The sequence below is a fragment of the Chionomys nivalis genome, chromosome 25, assembly GCF_950005125.1.
Source record: "Chionomys nivalis chromosome 25, mChiNiv1.1, whole genome shotgun sequence".
Taxonomy (NCBI): Eukaryota; Metazoa; Chordata; class Mammalia; order Rodentia; family Cricetidae; genus Chionomys; species Chionomys nivalis.
This window is the reverse complement of record NC_080110.1, coordinates 26,904,704-26,915,600: the sequence shown is the minus strand read 5'-3', so window position 1 is coordinate 26,915,600 and position 10,897 is coordinate 26,904,704.

Sequence of the window (10,897 nt, the reverse complement as noted above, 5' to 3'; positions counted from 1 at the left end):
GGAGATCTTTTCCACTGGTGTCTGTGGAAGCCCAGCCTTCCCACTGTCATCAAACAAAATATTCTCAAGATAACTGAAAGGCTTCTGGAGACAACAGCTCAGACCTACCAGGAAGCAGCACGCCTGAGCAGGGAGAAAGGGCATCATGATGGCTGCTTATCCAGTTGGGCCACCCTGGACAAAAGACCTTGCTTGAGGGTTGGCCTTTTGGGCAGCAAAGGGGAATAGAACTGGCTTGCCCATCCCTTGGACTTGTACTATGGGATGTAAAACAGTCACCATATGAGAAGAGCTCCGCAAAGACAAAAGCCCTGCAAACACCTCGCTCTCAGTGTTGTGAAGTTATTAAAATACAATCACACACGAGCTTGCGCTTACAGCTCCATCTTGGGATGTGGTGAGCAAGTCCTGGGCAAGTCGACACAAACGACATGTGGATGGCTGGCGACAGGGAGGAGCGGACGGAAACGGGCTGGCTGATCATCAGAGCCATTCGGAGAGGGTTTAGAAAAATAGATTTGTGGGTCCCAGGGGGTTATGGCCATAGAAAAGTGTGGCTAAATATTTTTTTAAAGTGCTTAAAATTTCTTCACGTCATATGCCATATTTTAATAAAGGGAAATGGATATATAACTGGGTATAGCTATTAGCCTATTGACAAGAAAAAACTAGAGAGTCGCACAAGGAAATTGCCAACAGGGTTATGTGAAGGAAAGGGACTTTTTGCCTTTGGATTCTAATTATTTGTTTGAGAGCTAAATTATAATGCAGATCTTATAGAGACATCTGCGCCTTCTGGCCCCGGCTTTTCTATTGTCTCTATTTCCTGCGCTGCCAAATAGTTAGATTAGCCTCACCTCTTTCCTAAGCATTATTAGCATGCCAGAGTTGTTTGCTGTGCCCCTTGCGAGCAAACCTGCTGAAACTCACCCCTTTAAGGTCCGCTGCAGTTCACATCCTCGGGGGGGGGGGGCTCAGATGCCAGCTCACAGTGACCTCCCCGAGGCTGCTATCTGACACTCTTAACTGGCTTTGCATGCTCCTATTTGGATGTCTGCTTTACACCAGGTTTCTGGAACTTTCCTGCACATGTTATCTGCATACCAGGGTGCTTAGGGGGATAATTGCTGACATGGTTAGAGCCATCGAGTAGAAAACTACAGGTAAGCTGTTGGAAGTGCTCCCCTCCTCCATGGAAAGTGGTCCTTGTCTCTAAAAGGGATAGAGTTGGGGTAATCCTGGCTCCAAATTGAGTTTAGGTAAATTACTTAATACCCCCAAGCCTTCATACTCCCCCTTTCCTTTGATTGAAATTAGTTTTTTTCCTCACATGTTGTATCCCCCTTATTGCTTCTCCTCCCTCTATTTCTCCCAGTTCCTCCTCACCTCTCCTCTCATCCAGATCTGTCCCTTTCTATCTCTTATAAGAAAACAACAGACTTCTAAGGTAAAACAGAAACTAACACATTGGAATAGTACAAAACAAACAGAAGAAAAAGAGTTCAAGAAAAGGCACAAGAAATGGATAGAGATGTAGAGACTCACTGGTTTGCAGACTCAGGAATCCCTTAAAAACATTAAACTGGGCTGGGCGGTGGTGGCGCGTGCACACCTTTAATACCAGAATTTGGGAGGCAGAGGCAGTAGAATCTCAGTGAGTTCGAGGCCAGCCTGGTTGACAAGAGCTAATTTCAGGACAGGATCCAAAGCTACAGAGAATCGCTGTCAAAAAAACAAAATAAAAAACAAACCAAAAACAAACAAACAAACAAAAAATCCCAAACCAAACTACTAAACTGGAAGTCATTATATAGAAGCAAAGACCCATGCAGACCCTGTGTGTGCCTCAGTCTCTGAGTTCGTATGTGTGCTAATCCTGCTGACAGAGGGCCTTGCTTTCCTGGTGTTCTCCATTCCCTCTGGCTTTTACATTCTTTCTGCCTGGGTTCCCTGAGCTCTGAGCAGGAGGAATTTGAAGGAGACAAACCATTTAGGGTTGAACATTTCAAGATCTCTCTGCATAATGTCTTTCTGTGGGTCTCTGTATTTGTTCCCTTCTACAGCAAGAGAAAGCTTCTCTGATGATGGCCAAGCAAGGCACTGATCTGAGTATAACAAGACGTTATTAAGAAGAATTTTATTGCCGTGTTCTTTTACTAGAACAGTAGTATTTGCCTTTGCCCTAGATCCCTGGCCTGTCTGGTTTCAGGTTCATGGTCACCCAAGCAGTGTGAGGTATGGGTTCCATCAGTGGTGCGGGCCTAAGACAGATCAGATATTGGTTGGTTACTCCCACAAGCTTTGTGGAGTGTGGTAGACTTGTGCGTGAAGTGTGAATGCAGATGAAGGTGGCTAGATTTATGGGTTCTAGCAAAAGAGTGTGGGACTCAGTGAACCACACCTAAAGAACATGAAATCCCCTGTGAGCACAGCAAGAAATCTGGGAAGGAAGCTGCTAAATAGGATACGAATAAACAAGAACTTAAGAGTGAATGAAAGGAGCCGGGCGATGGTGGCGCACGCTTTTAATCCCAGCACTCGGGAGGCAGAGGCAGGTCAATCTCTGTGAGTTCGAGGCCAGCCTGGTCTACAGACCTAGTTCCAGGACAGGCTCCAAAGCCACAGAGAAACCCTGTCTCGAAAAACAAAAAACAACAACAACAACAACAAAAAAAAAACAAAAAACAAAACAAACAAACAAAAAAAGAGTGAATGAAAGGAGGTGGGTTGTGCTTTTCAGAACTGGCCTTACTAGGAAACTAAGGTTCCGGTGTCTGCGGCTCCTGTTTTACCTAACCCATTGCTCCCTAGTTTTAGAAAATAATCTCATGGTAGTGGACACTGTTTTGACAGTTGCCTCGTGAGTCCCATCTCTCAGACCACTTCCCGACCCACGGTACCAGAATCATCCATGCTACATAAACAAACACCATTTGCCATGTCAACCCTTCCTCTCTCCCAGATCCAGTTTAAAGCTAAGTTTTGAAGCTTCTTATGTGGAGAGTCAGACCATGGGTTAAGTCATTGAGCCTTGATGGAGGGTCCTACAATGACAGCTCTCGCCTGTAGACACTGCTCCTTTGGACCCCACCCATCCCCGCCGTTCTCCACTGAAGACTTGTCAAATTCTGCTGCCGAGTTTTGACGTCTTGTTGGCGCTCTTCAAGCACCAACTGCATTCTACCAAGAGCAGATTACACTTTCTTTTGGGTTTGGTTGTATCTAGACATAAGACAATGGCAGAAGAGTCTGTCTGTTCCAACAGTCATTACTTGCCATCTTTGGTGTACTGTAACAGGATAGGGATTTAACCTGTTTCATGGTCCATTTTGTTTCCTTCCTTCCTTCCTTCCTTCCTTCCTTCCTTCCTTCCTTCCTTCCTTCCTTCCTCCCTCCCTCCCTCCCTCCCTCCCTCCCTCCCTCCCTCCCTTCCTTATTTATTCATATATGTGTGTGTTCTGTCTTCATGCACACAAGAGGCAGTCAGATCCCATTATAGATGGTTGTGAGCCATCATGTGGTTGGTGGGTTTGAACTCAGGACCTCTGGAAGAGCAGTCGAGTGCTCTTAATCACTGAGCTATCTCTCCAGCCCCTTCTTACCTTTCTTTGTAGCCTTAAACTTTTTGGGTAAGAAGTAATACCAACCATATTTTCTGGGCTTTCTTCATACCCCTTTACTTAACTTCCTACTAGGCATGTAATATGTATAATACACAAATTGCAGGTCAAGATGAATGAACCAATCACTTCAAGAAATGTTTGCTGAGATCCTACTATGTATGAATGTTAGGAGTTGAGAATATGAAGGTAAGATGAATACTATCTCATGATCCCTGCTGAGACATGTGACATAAGAACTTATTCACACACACGTGTGTGTATGTATGTGTGTGTATATGTATTTACGTAAGTATGTGTGTGTGTTAATGTGTATGTGGGTTGTCAGGATTCTTTGAAGGCAGCTAATATAATAACTCACTTAAAGTGTGAACATATTTATGATCTGAGGAGCCAAAATCTTTGGGTGTAGGGATCCCCAGAGCTGCCTAACACATCATAGTTCTGTTTCTTTGGAATTGCCCCTCATTCGTCCAAGAGGGCAAAGGAAAGAGCCAACAAAACTGGGGTTTCTAGCAAGGAAGAAGGGTGTGTGTGTACACATGCATGGGGCGCATAAGTGTACGTCTGTGTGTGCATGTACACATGCATGAGGCGCACGAGTGTATGTCTGTGTGTGCATGTACACATGCATGAGGTGCATGAGTGTACATCTGTGTGCGTGTGTGCACAAGCATGAGGTGCACAAGTGTATGTCTGTGTGTGTGCACATGCATGAGGCACACAAGTGTATGTCTGTGTGTGCATGTACACATGCATGAGGCACACGAGGGTATATCTGTGTGTGTGTACACATGCATGGGGCACACAAGTGTATGTCTGTATGTGCATGTACACATGCATGAGGCACACGAGTGTATATCTGTGTGTGTGTGTGCATGTACACATGCATGGGGCACATGAGTGTACATCTCTGTGTGTGCACATGCATGAGGTGCACGAGTGTATGTCTGTGTGTGCATGTACACATGCATGGGGCGCACGAGTGTACGTCTGTGTGTGCGTATGTACACATGCATGGGGCGCACTAGTGTACGTTTGTGTGTGCGTGTGTGCAGGGGAGGAAGATCAACTGCCATACCCAAATAAAAGAGCTTAGGAATCTCAGAGACCAATGTCCCTGAGAAATGCCTTTGTTTAAGGCTATGTTCAAGTCCACAGTCAAGAAACATGCACCGTACTAGGTCATTGCAAAGGCATTTAACTATCACTGTTTAATAAAATACACAGCACAAAGCATGTTTAATTTTTTTTTTAAAGCAGCAGGTAGGCACTGTTGGGGAACGTTGAGTGCCTCTCCCATTTCTGTGTACACGCACGTACACTCATTATTGTACACATCCTCAATACTTAGCTTGCTTGTGGTCTTAGCCTGGTTCATCTGGGTTGAGGAATGAGCAAGAATCAAGGATTATTTTGTTCCACTTTATTTGGGAAAAAGCAAGTGAGGCCGGTGAGGGAGCCTTGAAAGATGGAAGTGATGCAAGAAAGACAGGAAGCGATGGGATGTGTGGTTGTGCTGGCCAGTTTTACCAGGGGCCTGGCAAGGACTCGGCAGGGGTTCAGCAGATGTGCCTACTTCTCTGGCCGGATTCTTCTGGAAAAGGTGCAAGAAGAAATCCCACTTCGGTGTAGGTCTCCTCAAGGTCAGAGGGAGGGGCTTTTTCTTGGTTTCTCCTGCTTCTGATTTCCCATTGGCCCAGCCTCTTCCCACTGGTAGTTCATATTTCCAGGCCTTGGCAGTCACCTGCTCCATCCAAATTTGGAAATGAGAGGGACTTATTGATGCTGATAGCACCAGTGTGCCTGTAGCCCAGAGTTACAACTCAAACTGCAGCTAGCTGAGGGAGCTCAACAAAGCCCAGGGGCTGCAGGAAGGGGACACTCAGGGTGTTGGTGTGCCCTTCAAGATAAATACTGTATCCAAAACATTTATTTAAAACATGGAAGCCGGACGTAGTGGTGCATGCCTTTAATCCCAGCACTCAGAAGGCAGAGGCAGGCAGATCTCTGTGAGTTCGAGGCCAGTTGTGAACAGAGAATTCCAGGACAGCCAGGACTGCTAAAAAAAGAAAACCTGGGGCTGGAGAGATGGCTCAGTGGTTAAGAGCATTGCCTTGCTCTTCCAAAAGTCCTGAGTTCAATTCCCAGCAACCACATGGTGGCTCACAACCATCTGCAATGAGGTCTGGTGCCCTCTTCAAGCCTGCAGGCATACATGCGGACAAAATATTATATACATAATAAATAAACAAATAAATAAATATTTAAAAAAAGAAAACCTGTCTTGAAAAAAAAACAAACAAAAAACAAAACAAATAAAATAGAAAAAGAAATATAGACAGAAAGACAGAAAGAAGTTTTGTAAAAACAGAATATTGGGAACCTTGTTCTATTTGCTTTCCTGGTGAAAGCAGAAACAAAAACCTGTAGCCACTTTTCCGTATCAGTGTTCTATGATTTGTTTAAAGGCGTGCTCCTTTAAACAAATGCCTAGGATTCCAGAGATATGCCAGAATCCCTTGCCCTTTCCTATTGATGGGCATTCAGGTTGTTCTCGAATGCAGGAACACGGCTTACTGGGAGGACAAATTCAAAGTGCTAAGGCGAATTCGGAACGAAAGTCATTATTGAAAACCAGGCGCACACCTGCCTGGCGCTTCAGTGACCCGTGTCTGCGACTGCATTCATTATGCCCCGTCGCATCTTGCCTGCGGGCTGGCAGTTTGAGCTTGCCAAATGGACTTCTGTAACTTTGATAAGCTTTGCTGCGCTCCCAGGAGGCTTCCCACTCAGAGAGGAGATTATTTCTCGGTTTCGCATTTGCCCAAAGCCCTTTCCATTTGAGTTATTTTGTCAGGGGATAACTATCTTGCATAAGTAAAGGAATGAACTATGAATTCTGGCTGCTGGGTCTGAAGTTTGGGGGCCCTGTCATCTAGGCGGGTGAAATTAGTCACGGTGGCAGAGATGAGGACAAGGGGAGGCAGGTGACAGTGTGCTTTTCTGCATAATATTCATCTGTAAGGAAAACACGGGAAACTTTATGTCCTCAATATTAAATAAACAAACCCCTTCAGGTTTCAGGCATGTTTTTAGAAGAGAATTTCTTTCTTAATCTTGTATTTGCATCTTGTTAACAACATGACATTTTGACAGTTTTGAACTTCATGACCCCTCATGGCGAACAACAGGAATTCTTCTTGATTTTCCTGTTTTCTAGACATCTTTTCTTCCTTGGTCTCCAAAGCTTTCACGCCTCTTCTCTGCCTCTCCTCTTCTTCCACTAAAAATGACATTTTTGGTTTTTTTCGAGACAGGGTTTCTCTGTGGTTTTGGAGTCTGTCCTGGAACTAGCTCTTGTAGACCAGGCTGGTCTCGAACTCACAGAGATCCACCTGCCTCTGCCTCCCGAGTGCTGGGATTAAAGGCGTGCGCCACCACCGCCCGGCAAAATGACATTTTTGAAAGTGCATTTTTCCTGACTTTAATAATCTCCCTCAATTTGAAACTTAACTGATCCCAGGTAGCAATTGTATTATAATTAGTCTTTATTCTAGTGCCCTCCTGACTCATTTTTTCCAGAAGAGCTTAATAACACAGTATGGTGGTTTGAAGAAAATTGCCCTCATAGGCTCCTATGGAGTGGCACTATTAGGAGGTGTGGCTTTGTTGGAGTAGGTGTGGCCTTGTTGGAGCAAGCACATCACTAGGGGTGGGCTTTGAGGTTTCAGAAGCTCAAGCCAGGCCCAGTTGCCTTCTCTTTCTGTGGCTGGCACGTCAGTGTGTAGAACTCTCAGCTCCTTCTTCAGCACCACGTCTGTCTGCACATCGTCAGGCTTCCCGCCATGACATATGGACTAAACCTCTGAACTCTAAGTCAGCCCCAACTGAATGTTTTTCTTTATAAGAACTGCAGTGTTCATGGTGTCATACACAGCAACAGAAACCCTAACTAAGGCACATAGTAGGTCTGTTGGGAAAGAAAAGCAAACTCTACATGAACTTGTTTAAAAATATACTGACTGGTTTAAGTAGAGAAGCCAAAGGTACAGTGTAACCTTAAAGGTGCTCAACTCTGATGAAGTAAGTCTGAGACTGTTTAAAAATTTTTTTAAAAAAATACAATTTTAACATTTATCTTTTAATTATAATATTCTAATATTGGGGAATATATTTTGTGACTTTTTTGTTTGTTTTTGTTTTTAAATATTTATTTATTATTTATACAGTATTCTGTCTGATTGTATGCCTGAAGGCCAGAAGAGGGCACCAGTCCTCATTACAGATGGTTGTGAGCACCATGTGGTTGCTGGGAATTGAACTCAGGACCTTTGGAAGAGCAGGCAGTGCTCTTAACCGCTGAGCCATCTCTCCAGCCCTATTTTGTGACTTTTTAAGGGTAGAACAATTTAATGTAACAAACTGAAGAAATCATATACCACTGATCTACACCCCTACCCCTATTTTTTACTGATTATAAACCTTATCTCCTGGATTCAGTAACTGTCTAAAATTGATTATTATTCTGTTTGTTTGTCTGTCTCTCTACGTAGTCCTGGCTGTCCTGGAACTCACTGTGTAGACCAGGCTGGCCTCAACCTCACTGAGATCCACCTGTCTCTGCCTCCTGAGTGCTGGGATTAAAGGCGTGCGCTACTATACCAGGCTTAAAAATCTAAACAGCTCAGAACTTTGATATTCTTAGAGTCTGTATTTGGGGCTATTTTTATCCCTACCATGCTGGGATGGAGGCTTTGCTGTGTAAGCAAGAGGACCTGGGTTCCTATCCCCAGCATTCCTTTAGAGCCAGGTGTTGCAGTATCTGTCTATAGCCCAGTACAGAGGGGAGGGGTAGAAACAGGCGGATCCTGAGGGCTTGCTGGCCAGCCAGTCTAGCTTGAAATGGTGAGCTTCATGTTGGGTGAGAGAAAGTATGGCAGGGAGGACTAAACGGCCCCTGACCGCTACCTCTGGTCTCCGTGAGTGAGCGCATCAGCAAGGTCACCCACCCGCATGTGCACACACCGGCACCGCACACATATACAAACAAGTAACTAGAAACAGAATGCTGCTCTTTGATGTATCAAAGCTTTATAAACCACCACCTGTATTTTGCATGGTTTTCTGGAGGGATGGAACCAACCTGGTGTGTGCAGGTGTGTGTGCGTGCCTGTGTGTGTGTGCATTACAAAAGAGGACTCACTGGACTGGCTTACATGATAGGAGTTGGGTAGGCCAGCATGAGCCATCTCCACTCTGGAGCCTGAGAGTCTTGTAGTTTCACTCTCTGTGAAACTGGAAGCCTCAGCCTTTCCAGTTTGGTGCTGAAGGTCTAGAAAATTCCTGGAGAGTGGGTAATCTTCATTTCAGGATAGAAAGCTGAAGAACCTGAAGTGTGATGCTGGCAGAAGTTGGCACAGGTGGCGCAGCAGCAGCAGCAGGACCAGCAGCAGCAGCAGCAGCAGCAGCAGCAGCAGCAGCAGCAGCAGCAGCAGCAGCAGCAATAGATACACCCACCTACAAGAAGAGAGGTAGCCAAGCAACCCCGCCTTTTTCTCTGCCTCTCCTGTTGCCCCCTCTGAGCGCAGGGCATCTTCCCTCAGTTCATTCTTTCTGAGAATGCCCCTACAGACTCACCCAGGGGCATGGCTCTTAGTTGATACCAGGTCCCCATCCAGTTGACAGTCAAGATTATCACATCACCTTACACTTCTCATTCCCGAGTTCGCGCTACACCAGCTCAAGGCTAGCACACGTATTTCAGTCTGTATAGTCTTGTAAAGAGGTATAAAATTTCTATGTGATATACTCTGAAATGTTAAAAAACAGTTCACCGAGCCCCACCACCACTTCTGAGAACCCTCAAAGATCCAGAGACAGCCCTCTTGGGATGGGAGGTGCATCCTTAGACAGGGCTAATGTACAGGGGCCTCTGATGGCATTAGCGTCATGATCTTGTACCCTGCCTAATCCTACTGACTGTTTGCTACCTGTGTCTTCACAAAGTGGACAAAGACATTCACTAATTATCGCTCAGTTTCTGAGTTGCTGGTAGAGACAGGAAGGAGTCCTGGGCGTGGTCCTGTAGCTCCTGCAGGCTGGCTTCATCCCATCCGAAGGGGTCAGTCCTGTCAAGTGACCTGCTCCACGCAGCTCTGTATCCTGGAGCAGATGGAGGAAGAGGCAGGGTTGCCTGCCCATTTCTGCTTCAGCTGAGTGTGCCTGCCACTGGTGCTTGGCCATCGCCTGGGTGTGATTATGTCTTGTTGCCCAGAGTTATTTTTCTAGTAGCTTTTCTTTTCTTTTTAAGGGCTAATAGAAGCAATGGCGACTGGATGGCTCTGTAGTTAAAACCCTTTGCCTGTTGTCTTTCTCCTTGGAAGACAGTTTGGCCAGACATCCAGTCTGGCATGCCCACTTTCTTCTTGCATCTTATATTGCTCTGATGCCTTCATGGTAGGAGAATTCCTGTGCAGAAATCTTAAGCCAGCCTGACAGCTTCCCCTTGAAAAATGACATGATTGTTGAGAAATCTCCCTGGAGGATTTTCTCTGTAGTCAGGAGCCATGGTAGATAAAAGAGCTCTTATTTGAGGCACACCCTTTCAATGAAGATATGCATTCTTTTTTTTCAAATTATAAATTTATTTCTTTGTTTTATTATTTTGGATCTTTTTCTTTGGGACATCAGTTAGACATTTCATACAAAGACTTCTTTGACAAGACTTCTTCCTGCTTGGTTGGCATCAGCCATCAGGTAGGCTGAGATGAGTTCACACAAAGGAGGAAGAAGGGGTCCCCACCCCCACTTCATACCCCGCAGGTGGCTTTCTTCTGAGGCTCAACTGCTGATTGTACTGCTGATTTCCGCGCTACACAGGGCTTCCTGCCCCACCAGGCTGGACAAAGCAAGGTCAAGCAAGATTATGTCATATTCAGGATACCTGTCCTCCGTGATGGCTTCAAGTTCCTAAAGATGCAACCAGCTTATGGCAGGTCTGTTCATAATGTGTTAACCAGCAAAAAGCCTGGTGAAGCCTTCCATTTGTTGCTGAGGGGAGAGCGGGAGGTCACTTACTTGAGAGTCTTGAATTATTATTATTATTGTTGTTATTATTATTATTATTATTTTTCAAGACAGGGTTTCTCTGTGTAGTCCTTGCTGTCCTGGAACTTGCTTTGTAGACCAGGCTGGCCTCGAACTCACCTGCCTCTGCCTCCTAAGTGCTGAGATTAAACGCGTGTGCCACCATGTCCGCTGAATCTTGAAATCTT